General features: G+C 43.1%; 1 long non-coding RNA gene across 1 annotated transcript in view; it reads right to left on the bottom strand.

The window, feature by feature from the left end:
• Positions 1 to 377: 377 nt before the first annotated feature.
• Positions 378 to 24,129, bottom strand: part of LOC142248931 (uncharacterized) — an 82,163-nt gene continuing 58,411 nt past the window's right edge. The window contains exons 2-3 of the long non-coding RNA XR_012724963.1: positions 8,384 to 8,594; positions 378 to 1,087 (exon numbers count right to left, since the gene is read on the bottom strand). This is a non-coding gene — a long non-coding RNA (uncharacterized LOC142248931). The remainder of the gene's footprint in view (positions 1,088 to 8,383; positions 8,595 to 24,129) is intronic.

The raw sequence follows: 24,129 nt of genomic DNA, 5'->3' as shown, positions 1-24,129 counted from the left end.
GCAAAGTCTGTGGGAAAAGCAGAAATCCTGTCTGCACTTTGCTTTTTTTTCAGCAGCGTTTAATTTGCATATTTGTGGTCAAAAACCATGCTGAAAAAGAAGCAGCATGTCAGTTGTTTTTGCCATTTCTGCAGCGTTTCCTTAACATTGGAGTCAATGAGAAATGGCAAAACGCAACCAAAATCACAATTCCTGCGTTTTTCATGCCTTTTACCTGCTTTTCCACTGCGTTTTTGGCTCCAAAAACGCATGCTTTTCTGGCCAAAAATTAATGGGTTCTAATGTTCCTTTACACACACACAATAACCGAAAATTTAAATGTTATAAAAATATAAACTTCACCTATTTTTCTGATAAAATGTGCATAACCACTATTTTTTCATTAAAATTGATAATTTCCCATATAATTTTATTAAAAGTTAATTTTATACTTTTTTTCTCTTTTTTCATTCTTTTTGATTAATTCAACTTTATTTCTCAGTGTCTTGATCTCAAAAACGCATCTGCAGAAACGCAGGTGATAACGCAGGTAAAAAGCGCTAAAAACGCACTAAAAACGCATGCGTTTTTAGCGCTAAAAAATGGTCAAAAGCCATTTGGTCAAAAACCAAGGGAAGGAAAACGTGCAGAATATACTGCAGGTACTCCGACGCAACGTGCGGACATAGCCTAAGGAAGAGTTTTCCCGTGGAATCGTGGTCACACAAGAGCCCTGATAGAACAGGTCAAATCCCGACACTCGGCGGTTCCCTTGGCCTCATAAATAAATCTAATGATCTTCAGAGGTGGCCCAGGTGGTGGAGCTCCAGCATTGGACATTATTCGGATTGTGGGATGATCCCTTTAAAAGTGATCCATAAAGCTGGGAAAGTGTTTACTTCCATGGGAGAGCGTCCTTGCAGATCTCAGCTGTGTGTTCAAGCAGCGTGCTGCCTCATTTTGTCATTAGGACTGATGATGCTTCATAAAAGAGCTTGCAGGTGAGGTGGATGAAATGATTGAGCAAAGAAATCAGAAGGAGCAGATGCTGAAGGGGCGAGAAGGTGCACAATCGCCAAAAATAAATCTTCATATAATTGATCTGTATCTGAAGGCAAAAAAGGAACTTTGGTTAAAATTAGAAATATTAAACATTCAAGTGAATCAGTCACCAGGTTTTACAATAAAAGCTGCATATATTATTAAATTGGTCTCTTGGACCTGATGAGGCTGCTGTATTTACTTGGAAAATCTGTGTCAAACTGGCTGCATAATTTTATATGAAAATGTAACTTAACCTTCACCCACCTAGCCTGATTGACAAGCTCCGTAGTGTCCCTCCTGCTGCTGAGATCTCACCCTGTTCAGTACAGGCTGAAGATGATAGTCCAGCTGGGAGGGTGGAGACTGAACACACTGGCACTCATGACATATTTCATTTTATAACTAGACTGATAACATGATTATTAGAAAATTAAGACATTACTATAGTAGTTATATTTCTTTATACGGGGTAGTATTATAGCAGTTATAGTCTTGTACATATGAGCAGTATTATAGTATTTATATTCTTGTACATAGGGGCAGTATTATAGTAGTTATATTCTTGTACATAGGTACAGTATTATAGTAGTTATATTCTTGTACATAGGAGCAGTATTATAGTAGTTATATTCTTGTACATAGGAGCAGTATTATAGTAGTTATATTCTTGTACATAGGGGGCAGTATTATAGTAGTTACAGTTAGGTCCAGAAATATTTGGACAGTGACACAAGTTTTGTTATTTTAGCTGTTTACAAAAACATGTTCAGAAATACAATTATATATATAATATGGGCTGAAAGTGCACACTCCCAGCTGCAATATCAGTTTTCACATCCAAATCGGAGAAAGGGTTTAGGAATCATAGCTCTGTAATGCATAGCCTCCTCTTTTTCAAGGGACCAAAAGTAATTGGACAAGGGACTCTAAGGGCTGCAATTAACTCTGAAGGCGTCTCCCTCATTAACCTGTAATCAATGAAGTAGTTAAAAGGTCTGGGGTTGATTACAGGTGTGTGGTTTTGCATTTGGAAGCTGTTGCTGTGACCAGACAACATGCGGCCTAAGGAACTCTCAATTGAGGTGAAGCAGAACATCCTGAGGCTGAAAAAAAAGAAAAAATCCATCAGAGAGATAGAAGACATGCTTGGAGTAGCAAAATCAACAGTCGGGTACATTCTGAGAAAAAAGGAATTGACTGGTGAGCTTGGGAACTCAAAAAGGCCTGGGCGTCCACGGATGGCAACAGTGGTGGAAGATCGCCGCATACTTTCTTTGGTGAAGAAGAACCCGTTCACAACATCAACTGAAGTCCAGAACACTTTCAGTGAAGTAGGTGTATCTGTCTCTAAGTCAACAGTAAAGAGAAGACTCCATGAAAGTAAATACAAAGGGTTCACATCTAGATGCAAACCATTCATCAATTCCAAAAATAGACAGGCCAGAGTTAAATTTGCTGAAAAACACCTCATGAAGCCAGCTCAGTTCTGGAAAAGTATTCTATGGACAGATGAGACAAAGATCAACCTGTACCAGAATGATGGGAAGAAAAAAGTTTGGAGAAGAAAGGGAACGGCACATGATCCAAGGCACACCACATCCTCTGTAAAACATGGTGGAGGCAACGTGATGGCATGGGCATGCATGGCTTTCAATGGCACTGGGTCACTTGTGTTTATTGATGACATAACAGCAGACAAGAGTAGCCGGATGAATTCTGAAGTGTACCGGGATATACTTTCAGCCCAGATTCAGTCAAATGCCGCAAAGTTGATCGGACGGCGCTTCATAGTACAGATGGACAATGACCCCAAGCATACAGCCAAAGCTACCCAGGAGTTCATGAGTGCAAAAAAGTGGAACATTCTGCAATGGCCAAGTCAATCACCAGATCTTAACCCAATTGAGCATGCATTTCACTTGCTCAAATCCAGACTTAAGACGGAAAGACCCACAAACAAGCAAGACCTGAAGGCTGCGGCTGTAAAGGCCTGGCAAAGCATTAAGAAGGAGGAAACCCAGCGTTTGGTGATGTCTATGGGTTCCAGACTTAAGGCAGTGATTGCCTCCAAAGGATTCGCAACAAAATATTGAAAATAAAAATATTTTGTTTGGGTTTGGTTTATTTGTCCAATTACTTTTGACCTCCTAAAATGTGGAGTGTTTGTAAAGAAATGTGACAATTCCTACAATTTCTATCAGATATTTTTGTTCAAACCTTCAAATTAAACGTTACAATCTGCACTTGAATTCTGTTGTAGAGGTTTCATTTCAAATCCAATGTGGTGGCATGCAGAGCCCAACTCGCGAAAATTGTGTCACTGTCCAAATATTTCTGGACCTAACTGTATATTCTTGAACATAGGGGGCAGTATTATAGTAGTTATATTCTTGTACATAGGAGCAGTATTATAGTAGTTAAATTCTTGTACACAGGGGGTAGTATTATAATAGTTATATTCTTGTACATAGGAGCAGTACTATAGTAGTTATATTCTTGTACAGAGGAGGTAGTATTATAATAGTTGTATTCTTGTACATAGGAGCAGTATTATAGTAGTTATATTCTTGTACATAGTGGCAGTATTGTAGTTATATTCTTGTATATAGAGACAGTATTATAATAGTTATATTCTTGTACATGGGGGCAGTATTATAGTAGTTATATATTTGTACATGGGGCAGTATTATATTAGTTATATTTTTGTACATAGGGAGCAGTATTATAGTAGTTATATTCTTGTACTTAGGGGGCAGTATTATAGTAGTTATATTCTTGTACATAGGGGCAGTATTATAGTAGTTATATTCTTGTACATAGAGGCAGTATTATAGTAGTTATATTCTTGTACATAGGGGCAGTATTATAGTAGTTATATTCTTATACATCGGAGCAGTATTATAGTAGTTATAGTCTTGTACATAGGGGCAGTATTATAGTAGTTATATTCTTGTACATAGGGGCAGTATTATGGTAGTTATATTCTTGTACGCAGTGGGCAGTATTATAGTAGTTATATTCTTGTACATAGGGGCAGTATTATAGTAGCTATATTCTTGTATATAGGGGCAGTATTATAGTAGTTATATTCTTGTACATAGGGGCAGTATTATAGTAGTTATATTCTTGTACATAGGGGCAGTATTATAGTAGTTATATTCTTATACATCGGAGCAGTATTATAGTAGTTATAGTCTTGTACATAGGGGCAGTATTATAGTAGTTATATTCTTGTACATAGGGGCAGTATTATGGTAGTTATATTCTTGTACGCAGTGGGCAGTATTATAGTAGTTATATTCTTGTACATAGGGGCAGTATTATAGTAGCTATATTCTTGTATATAGGGGCAGTATTATAGTAGTTATATTCTTGTACATAGGGGCAGTATTATAGTAGTTATATTCTTGTACATAGGGGCAGTATTATAGTAGTTATATTCTTGTACATAGGAGGCAGTATTATAGTAGGTATACTCTTGTACGCAGTGGGCAGTATTACAGTAGTTATATTCTTGTACATAGGGGCAGTATTATAGTCGTTATATTCTTGTACATAGGGGCAGTATTATAGTAGTTATATTCTTGTATATACAGGCAGTATTATACTAGTTATATTCTTGTATATATAGTTAGTATTATAGTAGTTCTATTCTTGTACGTAGTGGGCAGTATTATAGTAGATATACTATTGTACGCAGTGTGCAGTATTACAGTAGTATGTAGTAGCACTATAATATTGTAATATTTTGATACATTAATGCCTTTAATAAAGTCCAATTTTTATATTTTCTTTTAAACGGTAATATTTTTACATTTTACAATTATAAGATGTAATCAGCTACAAGAACAAACTACTTTTTAAAAGAAAACAGAAATGACCAGACGTCTGTCAGCAGAAAGTTGAGCAGAAAAAAAAAAGTCAGTGAAACTGCAAAACAGAAACCAGTATCAGTTTTCTGTATCCAGTTAATGATAAGATACAAGAGGCTCTGGAGGACAAAACATTGTCCCCATTGTTGTACCTGCAGTCGGTAAGCGGAGGTACAACAGGCTGCATTCAATCAGACAGGAAGTGATTTTTGCCGTCGTTTATGGCCGAGGGATTCGTGGGCTTTTATTATTTTATTTTTTTTTGTTACTTTTAGTTTTTTTTTCCAGATCAGATTAAACAGATGTGTTGATATGTGATTCTGTGCTGAACACATGGACATAATAGAAGTAGAAAATACCTTCACTCTGTGGCTGAAATTTTATCTTCAGAAACAAAAAAAAAAGTTTAAAAAACAAATAAAAAAAAATGTGACCTTAAATCACTTCCTCTCATTCCGGAATAGCTGTCAATCAAGAATATATTGTTTTTCCCAGTTCATTCATGGGATTGTGACCACACAGAGGTGGCACCTAGTTGGCAACATCTTGTAATAAAGACATTGTGCCAATGAGCTGGTGTATCTAAGCCTCACATGACTGTGATTGTGCTGATTTTGTTATTTTAGCCAAGACACTAACTGATGAGTATTGGTATCCAAGCCCAGGATGTGATGCTATCTCCTGAGCTGATGCATTGTATCTAATTCTATCAAATATGATATTGTCTGTTGAGCTGTAGTATCTAAGCCTATCATGTGTGATACTGTTTGCTATGTCAGTGTATCTAAGACTGTTATGTGTTATTCTGTCAGCAGGTGGATTTATATAAGCTTATATTATATGATACTGTCTGTTTAGCCAATGTATCTAAGCATGCCTTGTGTGATACTGTCAGCCAAGAAAGTGCATCTAAGCCTATATTGTGTGATACTGTCAGCCAAGCAAGTGCATCTAAGCCTATATTGTGTGATACTGTCAGCCAAGCAAGTGCATCTAAGCCTATATTGTGTGATACTGTCAGCCAAGCAAGTGCATCTAAGCCTATATTGTGTGATACTGTCAGCCAAGCAAGTGCATCTAAGCCTATATTGTGTGATACTGTCAGCAAAGCAAGTGCATCTAAGCCTATATTGTGTGATACTGTCAGCCAAGCAAGTGCATCTAAGCCTATATTGTGTGATACTGTCAGCAAAGCAAGTATATCAAAGCCTATAATGTGTGATAGTGCTTTGCGTAGAAAGTGTATCTAAGCCTATATGTGTGATACTGTTGGCCAAGCAAGTGCATCTAAGCCTATATTGTGTAATACTGTCAGCCGATCAAGTACATCTAAGCCTATATTGTGTGATAGTGTTTTGTGAAGCAAGAGTATCTAAGCCTATATTTGTGATACTGTTGGCCAAGTAAGTGCATCTAAGCCTATAATGTGTGATAGTTTTTGAGTAGCAAGTGTACCTAAGCCTATCATGAGTGATACTGTCAGCTGAGCAACTGTATCCAAGCCTTTAATGAGTGATAGTTTTTACATACAGTTTATCTAAGCCTATAATGTGTGATACTGTCTGCTAGTCAAGTGTATCTAAGCCTATAATGTGTGACATTGTCAGCTGATCAAGTGTATGTAAGCCTATTATGCATGATATTTATGGCTAATCAAGCGTATCTAAGTTTATATTGCATGATATTGTTGGCCGCTCAAGTGTATCTAAGCATATAATGTGTGTTGTTGGCTGACCAAGTGTATCTAAGCTTATAATGTCGGATATTGTTGGCTGAGCAAGTTTATCTAAGCCTATAATGCATGATATTGTTGGCTGATCAAGTGTATCTAAGCCTATAATGAGTGATATTGTCTTCTGATTAAGTGCATCTAAGCCTATAATGGATGATATTGTTGGCTGATGAAGTGTATCTAAGCAAATAATGTGAGATATTGTCAGCTGATCAAGTGCATCTAAGCCAATATTGGGTGATAGTTTTTGCATAGCAAGTGTATCTAAACCAATAATACATGATATTGTTGGCTGATCAAGTGCATCAACGCCTACAATGTGTGATATTGTCAGCTGAGCAAGTGTATCTAAGCCTATAAGGTGTGATAGTTTTTGCGTAGCAAGTGTATCTAAGCCTATAATGCAACATATTGTCAGCAGAACAAGTGTATCTAAGCCTATAATGTGTAATACTTTCTATTTGGTGTGTATATCTAAACCTATAAAGCATGTTGTTCCTGTGGAGCCGGTGTATCTACACCTATAAAACGTGATACTGTCGACTGACCAAGTGCATCTAAAACAATAATGGGTGGTGGTTTCTTCTTAGTAAGTGTATCTAAGCCTGTGATTTGTGACACTTTCTGCTGAACCAGTTTATTTTAGTCTATCTGGTTTTATATTCTAATAAATGACAAATGAATTTGCTGACAACCAAATGTCTGATTTAATAATATGCTGAGCACAGTTGTCACCTCCTTCTATCTCTTGGCTACAATCATAGGAAATAAACTGTCCTCTATCCTATAGTTTAATTGGGAAGGAAGGGGCATTTATAAAATATTTAGGGAAATTATCATTTACAAATGTGTATTGTATCACTGATATTAATATCAAACAGGATGGGTATTGCCCTTTAAATGCTGATTATCATAAAACTGCCCCTGACCCGACCTCCTCCTTATCCCTTCTGCCAATAATGAAGATTTGGGGGTCAGAGGAGCGCTGCTCCGGGTGTTAAGCCTCCCTTACATTACATGTAATAACACATCATAGATGTTTGCCTAAGGCTACTTTCACACATCAGTTTTCTGTATTCAGGCACAGTCCTTTTTTTTCCTGATCCAACGGATCCTGAAAAAAAAGTGAAAACCGTATCCACCGGATCCGTTTTTTTAACGGATCCGTTATGCCGGATCCGTTAAAAAACGGATCCGGTGGATACGGTTTGCATCCGTTTTTGCATCCTTTTCGTCCGGTTTTTGGCTGGATCCGTTTTGTTAATTACATTGGTGCATGCGCAGTTAACAAAAACGGATCCGGCGGCCGCATCCGTTTTTTACCGCATTACGCCGGATCCGGCGTCCATAGGCTTCTATTGTAAAACACGCCGTATCGCGCCGGATCCGGCGCGATGCGTTTTTTTTGCCGGACAAAAAAACGTTGCAAGCTACGTTGCCTCCGGCCGCCGCATTTATTTATTTTGCCGCATCCGGAAAAAAACGGATGCACCGCAAAGCCATCCGGTACAATCCGGTAACAATGCAAGTCTATGGGGAAAAAACGGATGCGGTACTGGATCCGTTTTACCCGTTTTTTTCCGGATTGAACCTGATGGCAAAAAACTGATGTGTGAAAGTAGCCTAAAGCAGAATTAATCCACAGTCACAATATTGTATCACAAAGGGATTAACAGTAAATATCGGATTCGCGAGCAGAGTACAGACGCTGCAGGTGCAATAAATGAAATAATCACCATTTGGGTCCCCATCTAACCTGATTACATTCCGCTGATGCGCCAAAGATTAATTATCTGTATTATTGCTACAACTCTTCAATTGCGAGGTCTCCGAGGCTGAGCACAATATGCTGATTCTTATTGCCGGAAACATCTGGAGGGAACTTGTCAATTTGGATCCTGCAAAAGTCAATTTGTGCAATATTCCGTCACCGATTCAGTTGTCCGATTCATTTCTTTTAATAGTGACTGAAAATAAATAAGTAAAGACAAAAGAAATTGTTACATTTAATAATGATAAATAGAATCTGTAAGTAAATAATACAAGTAGGTAAATTAGAAAGACTTTTTGTAAAATATACAGCAGCAAAAAAAACATAAAAATATAAATTTCTAAATTTTTTGTATTTGTTCTTATATTGCAACATTCTGAGAGAATAATAGATAAAAGAAGTTGGCGACCTGATGTAATATAGTATAGTATGTCAATCATTACTGGATGCTGAAGCCGCCTTCTTCTACTTCGATTTTGCTTGGAAAAAGGGATTATCCCATGTTTGGCATTTGTGCATCCCCGTGCTATTGAAGCTTAGTGTCTCAACATCACTACCCTGGGCTAGAAAAGAATCCCAGTTAGGATTTTTGGGGCTTTTTTGAGTATGCTGAAAGGGAACCTCTCAGGTGCAATATGCACAGAGAACCACGAGCAGTTCTGGGTGCATATTCCTAATCCCTGCCTAACCATCCCTGTATACACTAGCATAGATAAAGGGATGTTTATAAATAGTATTTGTAAAGATCTTTTATCATATACTAATGAGGCCAGCGACTAGTACGAATGGCGTTACTTCCCCCGACTAGTCCACCCTCTTAGCATGGTGGCACACCCACAGAGGTGTGCTAACATGTTACCCAATGCAGCTTCATCAGCGGTGACGTGTGTACCTGTGTCCGCTGTCTCCGCTGTTCAGAAGTCCTCGGCACTTCCGGCCATCATATATTATATTTTATTATTTATATATTTTTATTATTTATTTTGTATTTATCCACGTTTCAATCCAGTGCTGCACACTGTAGCATGCACTTTCCCACCGCTGGTTTTAATGGCACAAAAACCCACAATAGACAAAAATACCAAGGAACCCCCGAGAAAGCCCACGCAAAACGCGCGTAGGGGTTGTGCTTGTATCTTAGCATGGTGGCACACCCACAGAGGTGTGCTAACATGTTACCCAATGCAGCTTCATCAGCGGTGACGTGTGTACCAGTGTCCGCTGTCTCCGCTGTTCAGAAGTCCTCGGCACTTCCGGCCATCATATATTATATTTTATTATTTATATATTTTTATTATTTATTTTGTATTTATCCACCTTTCGATGCAGTTTTGCACACTGTAGCATGCACTTTCCCACCGCTGGTTTTAATGGCACAAAAACCCACAATAGACAAAAATACCAAGGAACCCCCGAGAAAGCCCACGCGAAACGCACGTAGGGGTTGTGCTTGTATCTTAGCATGGTGGCACACCCACAGAGGTGTGCTAACATGTTACCCAATGCAGCTTCATCAGCGGTGACGTGTGTACCAGTGTCCGCTGTCTCCGCTGATCAGAAGTCCTCGGCACTTCCGGCCATCATATATTATATTTTATTATTTATATATTTTTATTATTTCTTTTGTATTTATCCACCTTTCGATCCAGTGCTGCACACTGTAGCATGCACTTTCCCACCGCTGGTTTTAGGCACAAAAACCCACAATAGACAAAAATACCAAGGAACCCCCGAGAAAGCCCACGCGAAACGCGCGTAGGGGTTGTCCTTGTATCATTTATTCAAACTGGGTGTAATATGGGTAAAGGGGGCTTTACACGCAGCGATATCACTAGCAATGTCGCTCGTGAAAGCACCCGCCCCCGTCGTTTGTGCGTCACGGGCAAATCGCTGCCCGTGGCGCACAATATCGCTAGTCCCCGTCACACATACTTACCTTCCTAGCGACGTCGCTGTGGGCGGCTAACAGCCTCTTTTCTAAGGGGGCGGTTTGTGCGGCGTCACAGCGACGTCACACGGCAGGCGTCCAATAGAAGCGGAGGGGCAGAGAGCAGCCACATGAAAGTCACGCCCACCTTATTGCCAGAGGACGCAGGTACAGTGTTGTTCGTCGTTCCCGGGGTGTCACACGTAGCGATGTGTGCTGCCTCAGGAACGACGAACAACCTGCGTCCTAAACGAGCAACGACATTTGGGAAATGGACGACGTGTTAACAATCAACGATTTGGTAAGTATTTTGCATCGTTAGCTCTCGCTCGTACGTGTCACACGCAACGACGTCGCTAACGAGGCCGGATGTGCGTCATGAATTCCGTGACCCCAACGACATCTCGTTAGCAATGTCGTTGAGTGTAACGGGGCCTTTAGTGCTTGACCCGGATGATGCATTTAATGTAATCTGACTCATACTACATGATTGACTATATCGATCTACTATATATCTGTGCTATATGTAACATCTATGTTACTATGCTGATATAGGATACCTTTTCCGGGTCAGCTCTTGATGTTTCAGCATATATTGTGAATAATGTTCAGCTGAAACTTTACATCTAGGTGTATCTGTTTAGCTCTATATGGTGCACTATATGGGTGAATTTTTTGATACATCCAATTCCTTTACTTACTTCACCTGTACTGCGCACCATTTTTTCACCTGGGCTTGCCTTATACATGACATTTTTGGCAGATGAATCAGTCTAAGTGGAAAATGTTTACTATCATGAGGTGTTCTACATGGATTCTTGTGTTTTATCTATCTACTATAATGAGGGCAATCGCCCAGCTGATACTTTATACTGTATATAGGTGTATTTGAGTAGTACCACATGGTGTATTATATTGGTAAAAAAAATTCTGATAGGCATTTTCTTAGAGATATTCAATCCACCTGTATATTATATATGTATATGTACTTTTGGCTAAACCTGATACTTTCCAATACATTCTATCAAATACACTTCCCATAGGAGGTACTTATTCTCCTCCCATATATTTATCTGCTTAATGATACTTTCGATTAGTTCTTTTTTTCCTGCACCATGCACTCTGATTTGTATTTTTAATTGTCCGTATTGCATAAATGTTTAATAAAAACACGTTTTGATATTTTTATCTAAAAAAACTGAATTTATGGCTCCATTTTTGTGTAGGTTAATAAAAAATCCCAACTTTGCAACTAACTCAATAGTGAACAGAACAGCTTGAGGCCATGTGCGCACGCTGCGGATTTACCGCGGATTTTACTGTGGTTTTGCCGCAGATTTGCCGCAGATTTGTTGCAGAAAATGTTTCTAATATTTCTGCAGTCATTCCCCAGTAAAACCTATGGGTATAAAAAAAAAAAATGCTGTGCACACACTGCGTTTTTTATACCTGCGGATTTACCCGCGGAATTTCCGCTGCAGAATTAATTTGCATGTCACTTCTTTTCCGGAGGTACCTGCAGTTTTTGACATAGATAATGGTAAAAACCCGCAGGGACCAAAAACCGTGGCAAATCCGCGGTAAAATCACATGCGGATTTCGTTAAGGTTTCGTTGCGTTTTTTTACCGCAGGTGCGGGATTCTTTAAGAGGGTCCAGATTTTCCTTAAAGGGAACCTGTCATCAGAAATTTAGCTATAAACCTAAACGTTCCCCCTTCTGCAGCTCGTGGGCTGCATTCTAGCAAGGTTCCTCTAGTTTTTCTGGCCCCTTTTATACCAAAATAAACACTTTATAAAGTTGTACCTTTTCGTATGTAAATTTCGTAAATCATCCATGGGGCGGGCTGCCTGGTGTCCATTACTGTCCTCCTGCCGATTTATGCCGCCCCCGAACGCTGAATTTCAAACCTCAGGACGCCGCCCTTGGGCGCCCGGGGTCCCGCGCATGCGCTGTGCGACTGTAGCGGGACTGTGCACTGCGTGCACGTGACCGCTGGTGACGTTTTGCGCAGGCACGAGGTTATGGGCGGTGCTGTGAGTGTCATCAGCAAGTGCCGCCCATAAGCTCGTGACCGCACTTTCCCCTCTTCCTCCAGCGTTCTGCGCAAGCGCTCGCTGGCCAGATGACCGACGTCACCTCTTTCCCATCTTGCCCTGCAGCAGGAAGTAGATGGGAGGAGCGGACGGAGCAGGACACCATAGCTAACGGGGAGACGCGGCGAGCATCTGAGAGGAAGAGGAGAAAGTGCGGTCACGAGGTTATGGGCGGCACTTGCTGATGACACTCACAGCGCCGCCCATAACCTCGTGCCTGCGCAAAACGTCACCAGCGGTCACATGTGCATGCAGTGCACAGTCCTGCTACAGTCGCACAGCGCATGCGCGGGACCCCGGGCGTCCTGAGGTTTGAAATTCAGCGCTCGGGGGCGGCGTAAATCGGCAGGAGGACAGTAACGGACCCCAGGCAGCCCGCCCCCATGGATGATTTACGAAATTTACATACGAAAAGGTACAACTTTATAAAGTGTTTATTTTGGTATAAAAGGGGCCAGAAAAACTAGAGGAACCTTGCTAGAATGCAGCCCAGGAGCTGCAGAAGGGGGAACTTTTAGGTTTATAGGTAAATTTCTGATGACAGGTTCCCTTTAAGAAACAGTCAATTTCTAGTGCGCACATGGCCTTAGGGATAGTAGAACATTTCCATGCCTTGCGGTTTTTCATTTTTTCAACCATATATCCAGCACTGAATTGGTTAAGCTGGCAGCCATCCTAATTTGTGCCATATATCTACGTGTTTCCCTTTCTTTGGCCCTTTTCCAGCTCTCCGGGTCCCTGTCTCTGTTCGATATTTCGCAGGTTTCTCATAATGGCTCCCGTTCCAGATTATGAGCAGTTTTACCAACTTTGACAAAAATCACAATAAACGACGCTATAATTTCATTGCGTTAACATAGGAGAACGCCGCTGCCAAGTTTCCTCCGGGTGCCAATCCTGCCAGGTGTTTCTTTGTGTATCACATTTTTTCCCTCTGTTATGAAAGGCGGCCCAATACGTTTAAAGTACAGTGGCGGCGCGGTGTCATAGTGGGGGATTTATTATCAGGGCCCCTGATTGGATTTAATAAGCCTTGAACCTCAGTTTGGGCATTTGTTCTGGAGCGGCTGCTCATTGCCGAGCCCACACCTGAATATTCATGCTCCCCGTATTCCCTCAGCTACAGAGAAGCAGCTGTCTGAGCACCGCAGCAAATGTTCAGGAGATTTCCTCAAATACAAACACCCTCGCAGCTGAATATTCCAGACTCCGCACCACAGAGGACCGGCATGAAACATTTATGGAAAGACTTTTTTTTTTTTTTTTTTTTTTTTTTTAAGACTCCAGAAAAACAGGAACATTTCTCTTTGTAGATGAACAAAAAACAATAAAATGCAAATAATGGGTATAAACTTTTTTCCCGACACCTGGACCCTTGCCCGAGGATTGTGCCGCTCAGCCCCATTTATTTGAATGGCACGACCTACAATACCTGACACAGTCCATAGAGAGGGGCGCTATTTCTGGGAGGGAACCATTTTTCTAATCCAGGACTGCCCTTTATTTTTTATATCTTTGACTTGCAATAATGGAGAACCCCTTTAAATACAAGTCATTCTGCATATTCATTAGTCCAAATGATCAACTGAGACCTGGACGCCCAACAATCAGCTGCCATTATTGAAGTCTGTATATCATGTTCTGGTCATACAAAGATGTAATGCTGCAGCCAATCAGTGGCCGAAACAGTGGAGAGGTGGTCACTTTTGTAGTCACTCATTGGGTGTATGTCACGATGTGAGTGCAGGATAGCGAGGGACAGGGGGATGCTATACTGTCCCTCATGCTAGGGGTCCCTGGACTATTCCTAACCTTCGGATTACCCCTGATGGTGCAGACACTGGAGTCCCGTGCCTTACTAGTCTCTTGAACAGATCTAATCTGTCTCCTCCCCCCCAGGGAAGGAAGGGTGATAGAAACACAGATTAAGACAGAGAGGGGAAAACTAAACTCAGGCACACAGTAAACTCACAGGAATAAACTGTAAGAGACTAAAGAGAAAAGCAAGAGAAGTAAGGCAGCAACAAAAAGGCAAGTGTTAACACCACAACCGCTCACAGCAATAATGCATAACCACCAGTGAGTCTGAATCACAACATCTTACCAGACCAGTATAAACTAGCTATAGCTGGCATTAAAGGAAGGGTCCACCCAGCATATATAGGAGGGAAGAGAACATAACTGGCTCCCCCACAGCATGTGATCAAGGAGACTAACAAGCAGCCCAGCAGAGATTAACTCTTGCTAGCCTGCCTAAGCCTATTGGTCAACACCTGAGTCTGCCTGCGCTGATCACAGACATCAGAGAAGTTAGCAAGCAGAGTGCAGGAATCTAGAATTTTTCCCCAGATCCTGACACATCTATGACAAATGGCAATGCCTGTAAAAATCTCTTTGCAACAGTGTAGCAGTCACATGGTTCTCAATTGCCAGAGGACAAAGCAGAGGACTACCAAGCTCCAGGGCAGTAAAACCAAAGACCAGGGGATTAGTAGATGTATGTATATATCATTTTTTTAGACCACACTGGACCTTGTATCCTTGTAACTTCAAGCGCCGCCCACCGGGCCAACCAGCGCCGCAGCGACCAGTTTAGGTGAGTATTATAAAGTGTTTTTTATGTTCTCACAGCGGCCTGCGCTCTTATATACAGCATCTTAGAATGCTGTATATATAAGAGACCACTGGTGGTGTCCACAGCTTATAGGCCATAAAACTGGTGACAGGTTCCATTTAAAGGGAACCAATCATCAGGATTTTCGTGTATAAGCTGCAGCCAGTGCAGTACTGGCACTATCAGGCACAGTGTGTACATACCATCAGGGGGCAGCTCGGGTGTTTAGTCAGTGAAATACAACTTTATAAAGTTTGAAATTTCGTGCACTTTTTGATTGACGTGTGCACCTCTGCAGATAATGTCCGGGCGGGTTATGCAGGAGTTCCCCGCACCCCCACCAGCCTGTTCCTCCCTCTCTCCGGGCTGGTTATGCACGTGTCCCCCCCCCCCCCGCGCCACCTGTTCCTCCCTCCCTCCCTCTGGCTGTATGTATGTAGCGCTTATCTCCGGCGCCATGTTTCTGAAGCCCCCGCATTACACAACTTGGTGTCTGAGAGGGCGGCGCCACAGCGATGTCTCACCGGCTGGTGTGTTGGCCCGGTGTCCTGGGGCGGCACGATACAGGAGCAGCAGGTAATCGCGTCCTCCGATCAGCTGTTCTGCAGTCCTGTTGTGATCGCGCTCGCTCCTGCGGTCACAACGGGATCTGAAGGAGCGAGGGCGCATGCGCCGCCCTCTAACACCAAGCTGTGTGATGCGGGCTTCAGAAACATGGCGCCGGAGATAAGCGCTGTGCGCAGAGGCCCACTCCGGCGCCATGTTTCTGAAGATTAGATATTTACATACAGCCAGAGGGAGGGAGGGAGGAACAGGCGGCGCGGGGGGGCGGGGAACACGTGCATAACCCGCCCGGACATCAGGAGAGAGGGAGGAACAGGCTGGTGGGGAGGCGGGGAACTCCTGCATAACCCGCCCGGACATTAACAGAGAGGTGCACACGTCAATCAAAAAGTGCACAAAATTTCAAACTTTATAAAGATGAATTTCACTGCCTAAACACCCGAGCTGCCCCCTGATGGTATGTACACACTGTGCATGATAGTGCCAGTACTGCACTGGCTGCAGCTTATACACGAAAATCCTGATGTTTGGTTCCCTTTAAAGGATGGATAGTCCTTTTAATGAGATTTTAATGAGGAGAGTGTAATACTTCATTTCCCCAGTGGTGGCGCTGCAGGAAAATGAAAGACTTACACTTTGGTCATAGATGACTTTACTGCATTGTGGGTGGATCCAATCTTTGAAATGCAGGAAAAAAAAAAGCTAAAGGGGCCTCTTCATTAAGTTTTTGAGTTTAGTTACCGACAGACACCCACCAATCACAAAGTTATGGTATCTCCTAGTGAAATTCCATAATGTTATAGAATGGTCATGCCCCTTTAAATATAATATCCGATATGTCCATCTTATAGAAAGTTATTGGACGCGACCAGCTGAATTATTTGCAGAAAACTTATTTCCTCTATAAGAAAATGTAATTAAAAAATCCATTAGATAAATACAAAAATGTTTGCAATTATGGGTTATTATTATTCTACGAGGGGATGCGTCCTCGGCCAAGATAAGTATTAACTTGTGAACTGAACAAATGCACCTTTATCCTGCACCGGAGAAGACATTCCTGCTCCCATGTTAATAATGAAATGATCCCATTTTAGCAAGTGGAAGAAGCAGAGTGTAACCTGAGCCACTGTACCCCGAGCTGAGGGCCGAAAATATCCCAAGAATTTAACTCCTTCCTTGCAGATACTAAATTTATTTTTTTAGCAACAGATTTCTGATGAAAATGCCATTGCGGCATAATCTGGGGCAAAAACAGCTATTTAGAGTGATTGTCCAGGAATACAGAACAAGATGTGCTTAGTTTTCCACAAACGGCAACAATCTTGTCCATGACCTGCAATACCGGACACAGCCAGATGACAAGAGGGGTGCTGTTCATGGGGAATAATGTTTTCTGATCATATTTAACCCCTTTAAGTCCTTCAGGAATCTAGATCCCAAAAAACAGTGTTTCTTCAGAAGGTCTTGTCTGCAGTTGAAGCTTCAGACTTCTCATTGACTGTCCATGAGCTAGTGATTGCTTCCATACATCCTGCTGTCATTTTTCCTTTCCTTTCTACTCTTCCGAGCACATGTATCACTTCTTACTGTTGGGGAAATGATGAGTTGACTGTAGATTTCGGCTATTTACTAGAATGCTGATCACCACATTTTAAAACAGGTTGATTCTGTTGAAAAAAAACCTTTAAAGAGGATCCGTCATTTGCCATAATTCTGCGATATACTAACCTGGTGTAATTGCCGCCTTTCTTCTGAATCCGTGGCTGTTTTTCTTTTGTTCCTGTGCCTCTCCGTTCCTGAGATATGAGATTGCTTCCCTGTATATAAATCCAGTCTTTTTATCAACTGGGCGTGGTTCTCAAGATGACGCCCATGAAGAAAAGTTGATTACCACACCCACTTGTCTAACAAGGCTAGATTCATTTATAGAAAAGAAGGAGTCATATCTCAGGAACGGAGAGGCGCAGGAACAAAAGAAAAGCAACGCCGGATTCAGGAAAACAGCGGCATTTACACCAGGATAAAAAAATGTACCATATTTTCCAGATTATCAGATGCACTTTTTTCCCCCAAAATTGGGGGTAAAATGGCAGTGCGTTTTTCAATCTAGATATTGCTTACCGGGGCGGCGGTGTGGAGCAGGGTCAGCAATACTGAGGGCTCGGTGGAGCAGTAGAGTGGCTCAGGAGGCTCGGCAATACTGTGCGCTCGGGGATGTGGTGGCGGCGGGCATTATTGATCTGCCGGCTGGCTGCAGGGGCATCACTGCAGTGGAGCGACTCAGGAGGGTCACAGGACAGGGTGTCTCGGCGGCGAATGCATTGATCTGACTGTGGCCTCCTTTGAACTGCCCACTGTTGACGCAATGGACTTCAAGAACATGGCTTTGGAGGCAGCGATTGCACAGATTGACACAATGGACTTTAAGAAAAGAAAATGGCCACGAAGTCCTATCTGCGCACGTTCCGACTTTTGAAGTACATCTCATCAACCGCAGGTGATTCAACGGAGCCCGCATTCAGATCAATGGCACCCACCATTGAGACACCCTGTCCTGTGACCCTCCTGAGTCACCCCACTGCAGTGACACCCCTGCGACCGCCAGCAAATCAATGATGCCCGCCGCCGCAACACCCTCGATCCTGCAGTATCACCGACCCTTCTGAGCAGCAACACCCCCTCCTCTGAGCCGGCAGCATCACTGACGCAGCCTCCTGTGACCTTCCTGAGCCACTCCAACACCGCTGCTCCCCCCTGGGATTAAGACGCAATAGGATTATAAAACGGACTCTCATTTTAACATAAAAAAAATATTTTTTCCTATTTTCCTCCTCTAAATTTGGGGTGCGTCTTATAATCCAGTGCGTCTTATAAAACAAAAAAACTGTACATATTTATGGTAAATTATAGGTCATCCTTAAAAAATATGTCATAAAACACTGATTGAAAGTCTAAAATGAAAATGCCAAGGCAAAAATACAGTGCCCAAAACTTCTCCTAAACTCTGGCTTAAAGAGTCCCACTCTCTACACATGCTGCGATTTTACTGCCCAAAGATACAAAAAAATGCACCAAGATTATGGCTAGGCTGGTGGTAATCTTAGCAAATTCTCTTGTCTCTGAGCTGAAAAGAAAGGTATGATTGCAGGATACCATGAGTATTAGGGGTGTCTTCTTATGTGGCATAGCCACCCATAGACCTTACAGCCACAGCTGCCTCTGCACCTCATATATCTTCACCCATGGCAATATAGACAGCATTAATAAAAGACAAAAAGTGGAGTGACAGAAGCCTCGTTTTATTCTTTCACAAAGCATATGTTCTGTTGTGGTTGTAAAAAAAAAAATCCAAAATTCTGTTGTCTGTGCAGGAGCCGCATTTGTGTACCCAGGGCTAGCCTTTTCTTGGATGCTATCCATTCTACACATAACAGCATGTTTTGACACTAAACAACTTTCCTCAAACGCTGCTCCCAACAGATCCGTTCAGAGACGGCCCGCGTGTGCGCCGACTGACAGAAAAATCATGTTTGTATTCTGTTTATTGCTCATTATATCCGACGTTCTTTGGGGAAACACAATCACGCTAGGTGTAAATTGCAGAGAAAAGACAAGTTTGCAGAGCGTACGTTAATAAAGGGTGTAATGTGCCGAGATAAATGGTTATTAATTCTGCTTTCGTTGGATGAAGTGGGTTATTGATCATAGTTATGTTTTCCGCTGGTGTATCAATCATACATTATCACGTAGTATGATGGTGCAGTGTAATACTTCACAGCTGGTTATTGGAGGAACCGGGCAACAATCTGTAATCACAATACGACCTGTCAGATCTAGACCCCGTCTGACACAAGTGTGACGCCCTAGCAAAACCAGGTAGTCACAGAGGTTGTACAAATCTCTCAGGTACAAAACTCCATCCTCCTTGGCAATCCAAGGGAAAACCCACACCCAGGTGCACAACACCAGCCAGTAAAGCCTAGTCACCCACCATGACAATAGGGACACACCAGTGGGCGGGACCAGGCGGATGGGAGAGCCCACCTAAGGGTCCTGATGTGTCAGGGGAAGGAACACAACAGTCAAGTCTAGAGAGAGGAAGTGAGAGGAGTGGAGTGACATCGGAGTCAGGGGTAGGGGCCCCCGGACTACTGACTAGGTGGCAGACGGCAAGCAGGACCACAGGCGACGGAGATCCGGTTGCGGGAGACCTTAAGTGGACCGGGGCAGGGTTGCAGCCCACTGGTGCCGACAGCGGGAATCCGGTCCAGAGGCCGTGCACAGTCGGGGTGCCTGGACCCTAGGGCGAGGAAGGTTTCAAGCCCCTTGTCAATTCACCAGCCAGGGACAAGGTTTCAGGCCTTGTTCCACAGTAAGCCCAGAGAGCGAAACGTAAGCCCAACACGGGGGTTAGGGTGTCTGCCAGAACCCACAGAGATCCCACGGGTCAGATTTTGCGGGCCACAGCTCCCAACATACAAAGTACCGGGAGTGGACTTCCCCATTTCAAGCGGTGTTGTCCCATTGAAGACACAAACACTGAGTGCAGGAGGAAGGGACCCCTGGGACCCCTGTTTGCTAAACTAGGGTGTGGGACCCGAATACACCCGCCGGAGGCAACCGGTCACTGGCAATTTGGTTTACCACTGGACTCTGTGTGCAATTCTTTGAACTGTGAGTACACCATCCATCCCCGGTCCAACCCTGCACGACACTCTCCGCAGCCATTACTCCCGTTCACCTGGGCCCCGGGACTACACCTCTCCTACCCGTGGAGGGGATTCCATCTTGCTGCCCAACACCATCAGCCCCGTGCGTCCCATCACCAGGCAGCGGCGGTGCTACCCACTCTCACCGCAACACACGGGTGGCGTCACTGAGAAATCCATCCCCTATAAATATCCCCTTCCTACGGTTGTGAGGACGGACGGCCGCACGAGCCCCGGGTCCAGCTACTGCTCGAGCCACAGTAACGAGCCCGGATCCGAGCAGCCCCTTCAGCGGCCCAGCCCTCGTCCGCAACACAACCACATAAAGGTGGACATGCACATTACTCTGCTGGAAAGTGTCAGAGTTATGGAGCTATCAAAGACACCTGGACATGGCGGAATTTGCAGTAAATATGTGACAAATCCATAGTGATTTCACAGTTCATGTGGACGTTGCCAAAAAATCTACAGCAAAATTGTATCCATTCTAACTGGATACTTATGAAGACACCTTGTAAAAGAAGGAGCCGCGCACATTCATGGCCAAGTCTCAACATTTCCTCACCTGGGCAAAACTATTGAACAGTGATCGGCCGACCTTCATGTTTATGTGATTTTGGGATTCACATAACTTGAAAATGCTAGACAGATTAAAAGGGAAAAGTATTAGGACTGCTCTAAATTTACAAAAGTGTTGGAACCCCCAAGGCACATGCTTCGTGCTCCCTAATATTTTTCTTTTTTAATTCCTACTGGTTTTATGCAGAAAAAAAAAATAAAGCTGTCTGGCTTAGAAAACCTATTTTATGCCCCTTTCCTAAATAAAGAGTGACTTCGAAGAGTGTCACTCTTTCTGGAGGACCTGGCACATACACTGGAGATCAAAACGAGAGAACAACACTCAATTTCCTAAATGTTGCGGTCATTGTGTCGTCCTATGTGATTATATCCTAACATGAGGAATTTCGCAAGATTTTCTGCTTATTTCATAAATTGAATTTATTGTAAAGCAAATAATAACAATGTAAATGAGATAAATGAAAAAGAACATGGATCAAAATTAGAGAACACTGTCAGATCCCTGCAAGTTATTGGTGTTAATCTAGCACCTGGTGCTAATTTCTTAATTATCTGACAAACCCTATGTAACCGGTAGCCTAACTTTCCAGTTTGAGCTGGCTTTGCAAAAATGGTGTGCCTTTCCAAAGTGACTGAAACCCTCCAGTAGCAGGTTGTCCAGATGAAGGCTAAAGGGATGATCCTATCAACCATAGTAAGAGAAATTGGTCGTTTCAAGTCTGTGATTTCGAGAATATTGCATCTTTTCAACATCATGAATTCTTTCAAGTCCTCCAAGAAGGCTGGTCGCCCTTGAAAGACAAATGCAAGAAAGGACAGGATAATGCAGAGAATCTCCATGGGTAATTATTCCCACACTGCAGCTGGAATTGCTTGTCAGTTCAGCACAGAAAAGGGTAAGGATCTGTCTGGTTATACAGTGTCACGACAATTAAGAGCATTTGGACTGCAAGCCCACTCTGCAGTGACCAAAACTCTCATTAGCAGAAAGAATCACAAGGCTAGACTCGCCTTAAGGCCTTGTGCGCACTGGGAAATGGAATTTTCTTGAGAAAATTCCGCATGCTCTCAAAGATTACCGCACCCGCGGTAAAAAACCGCGGGAAACCGCACCCGAAAACCGCATGCGGTTTGCCGCGGTTTTACCGCGGTATTATTCGCGGTATTGCCGCGGTTTTGCCGCGTGCGGGTTGGGATGTGCTTTATTGCATTCAATGCAATAAAGCACATTGAAAAAAAAAAAGAAAAAAAAAAGTCATTTAATTCTGATAGTAGATAGACAGAAGAATAGATAGAGGGATAGATAGATAGACAGACAGAGGGATAGATAGATAGATGACAGATCGCTGCATTTCCCACGGTCGGCAGTGAGTTCACATTACCGGCCGTGGGAAATGACCGGTAATTACCTCTGCTGTCTGCTGCTTTCATTCAGCGCTGTGTCTGTGACAGTCGCGGCTGGATGGAAGCAGCGCAGGACCTGTGGATTACGCCGGAGCGGTGGATTACGCCGGAGCTTTGGTGCGGGAGGGGTTAATAAAATGGTGAACGAGGCTTGTTTGTTTTATTTAAAATAAAGGATTTTTCGGTGTCTGTGTTTTTTTCACTTTACTTACGGGTTGATCATGTCAGCTGTCACATAGACGCTGCCATGATCAAGCCTGGAGTTAATGGCGGTGGTCCCCAATCACCATTTACCCCTTGTATTACCTTGCTGCCACTGCTACACGGTGGCAAGAAGAGCCGAGGACACTCCCGGTGCTGCCGCATAATGTATGCGACAGTGCCGGGGCAGCTGCGGCTGATATTCTCGGCTGCCGGAGGGGGAGTGAGGCGGGGGACATTACCCCTGCCCCTCTCCCTCCCCAGCCTGAGAATACCGGGCCGCCGCTGTGTGCTTACCTCGGCTGGAAGGTAAATATGCAGCGGAGCCCACGTTCTTTGTTTTCTATATTTCCGTTTTCTTTCTATGTGTGTTCTATGGGTCTGTGTCTGTGTTCTGTGTCTCTGATGTCTGTGTGTGTGTGTGATGTGTGTGTGTTTACTCTCTGCACGGCTTCCTCTTCCTGTAATGACATCACTTCCCTGCAAAACCGCAGACAAGCGATGTACATTACCGGAGGTAAACCGCGCAATACCGCAGGGAATAACGCAGGAAAACGCAGTGAACCGCACAGAATTTGCTGCCTGCGTTATTCCCTGCAGGATTTCATGATTAACATTGGAGTCAATGGAGTGAAATCCCGCAGCGACGTGCGGAAAAGAAGTGACATGCACTTGTTTTTGCTGCGGGATTCCCACAGCAAAACATGCAGCTGTCAAATTCCGCCCAGTGCGCACAGGATTTTTTTTCTCCATAGGATTTGCTGGTGATTCACTGCAGAGATGTTATGAACATTTTCTGCAGCGAAACATGCAGCAAATCCGCGGAAAATCCGCGGCAAAATCCGGTAAGTGCGCACATAGCCTTAGTGAGGAGCATGTTGTGTGGACAGAGGAGAAGTGTCCACAGGTCATTTTAGTGATGAAAACAAGTTTAATATATTTAGGTCTGATGGGAAACATTATGTTTGTCGAAAAACTGGGGAAAGACTGAACCCAAAGTGTGTTAAGAAGTCAGTGAGAGGGGATGGAGGGAGTGTCATGGTTTGGGGAATATTTATCAGCAGGAGTTGGACATCTTATACAGCTACATGGCAGAGTGAATGCAAGTGTGGATCAGAACCTTCTCCACAACACGTGGCTCCTTACTTGCGTTCATCACTCAATCAGCAGCAATTTTCATGCAGGACAATGTCCCCTGTCACACAGCAAAACGGGGAAAGCCAATCCTGGAAACAATGAAATGGCCACAGCCCATAGTCCTGAACTAAACCCAATAGAAAACCTCTGGAAAATCCTTGGTGACAAAGTTATGGCCAAGAAACCCACAACAGTCAAAGAACTGTGGAAGAGACTGGAAGAAGAGTGGACGAAAATCCCCCCAGAGCAGTGTGAGAGACTAGTGATGTCCTGTGACCACAGATGTGCTGAAGTCATTCACAGCGACGGCCGGTGCACGTCCTACTGATTGTGACTGTTGTTACCTGCAGAAAATGTAGTTATAATCTTTCTCTGTGCTACAGTCATTGCTGATCTCTAATTATCATCATCACGTTTTGGGGAAAATGAAGGTTTTATGGTAAAACCCTGTTCTAGTGGCATGGTGCACCCCTTACAAAAAAAAACCTTCAAATGTTG

The sequence above is a fragment of the Anomaloglossus baeobatrachus genome, chromosome 8, assembly GCF_048569485.1.
Source record: "Anomaloglossus baeobatrachus isolate aAnoBae1 chromosome 8, aAnoBae1.hap1, whole genome shotgun sequence".
Classification (NCBI taxonomy): Eukaryota; Metazoa; Chordata; class Amphibia; order Anura; family Aromobatidae; genus Anomaloglossus; species Anomaloglossus baeobatrachus.
The sequence above is the reverse complement of the archived record's forward strand: the minus strand, read 5'-3'. Positions and strand labels throughout refer to the sequence as shown.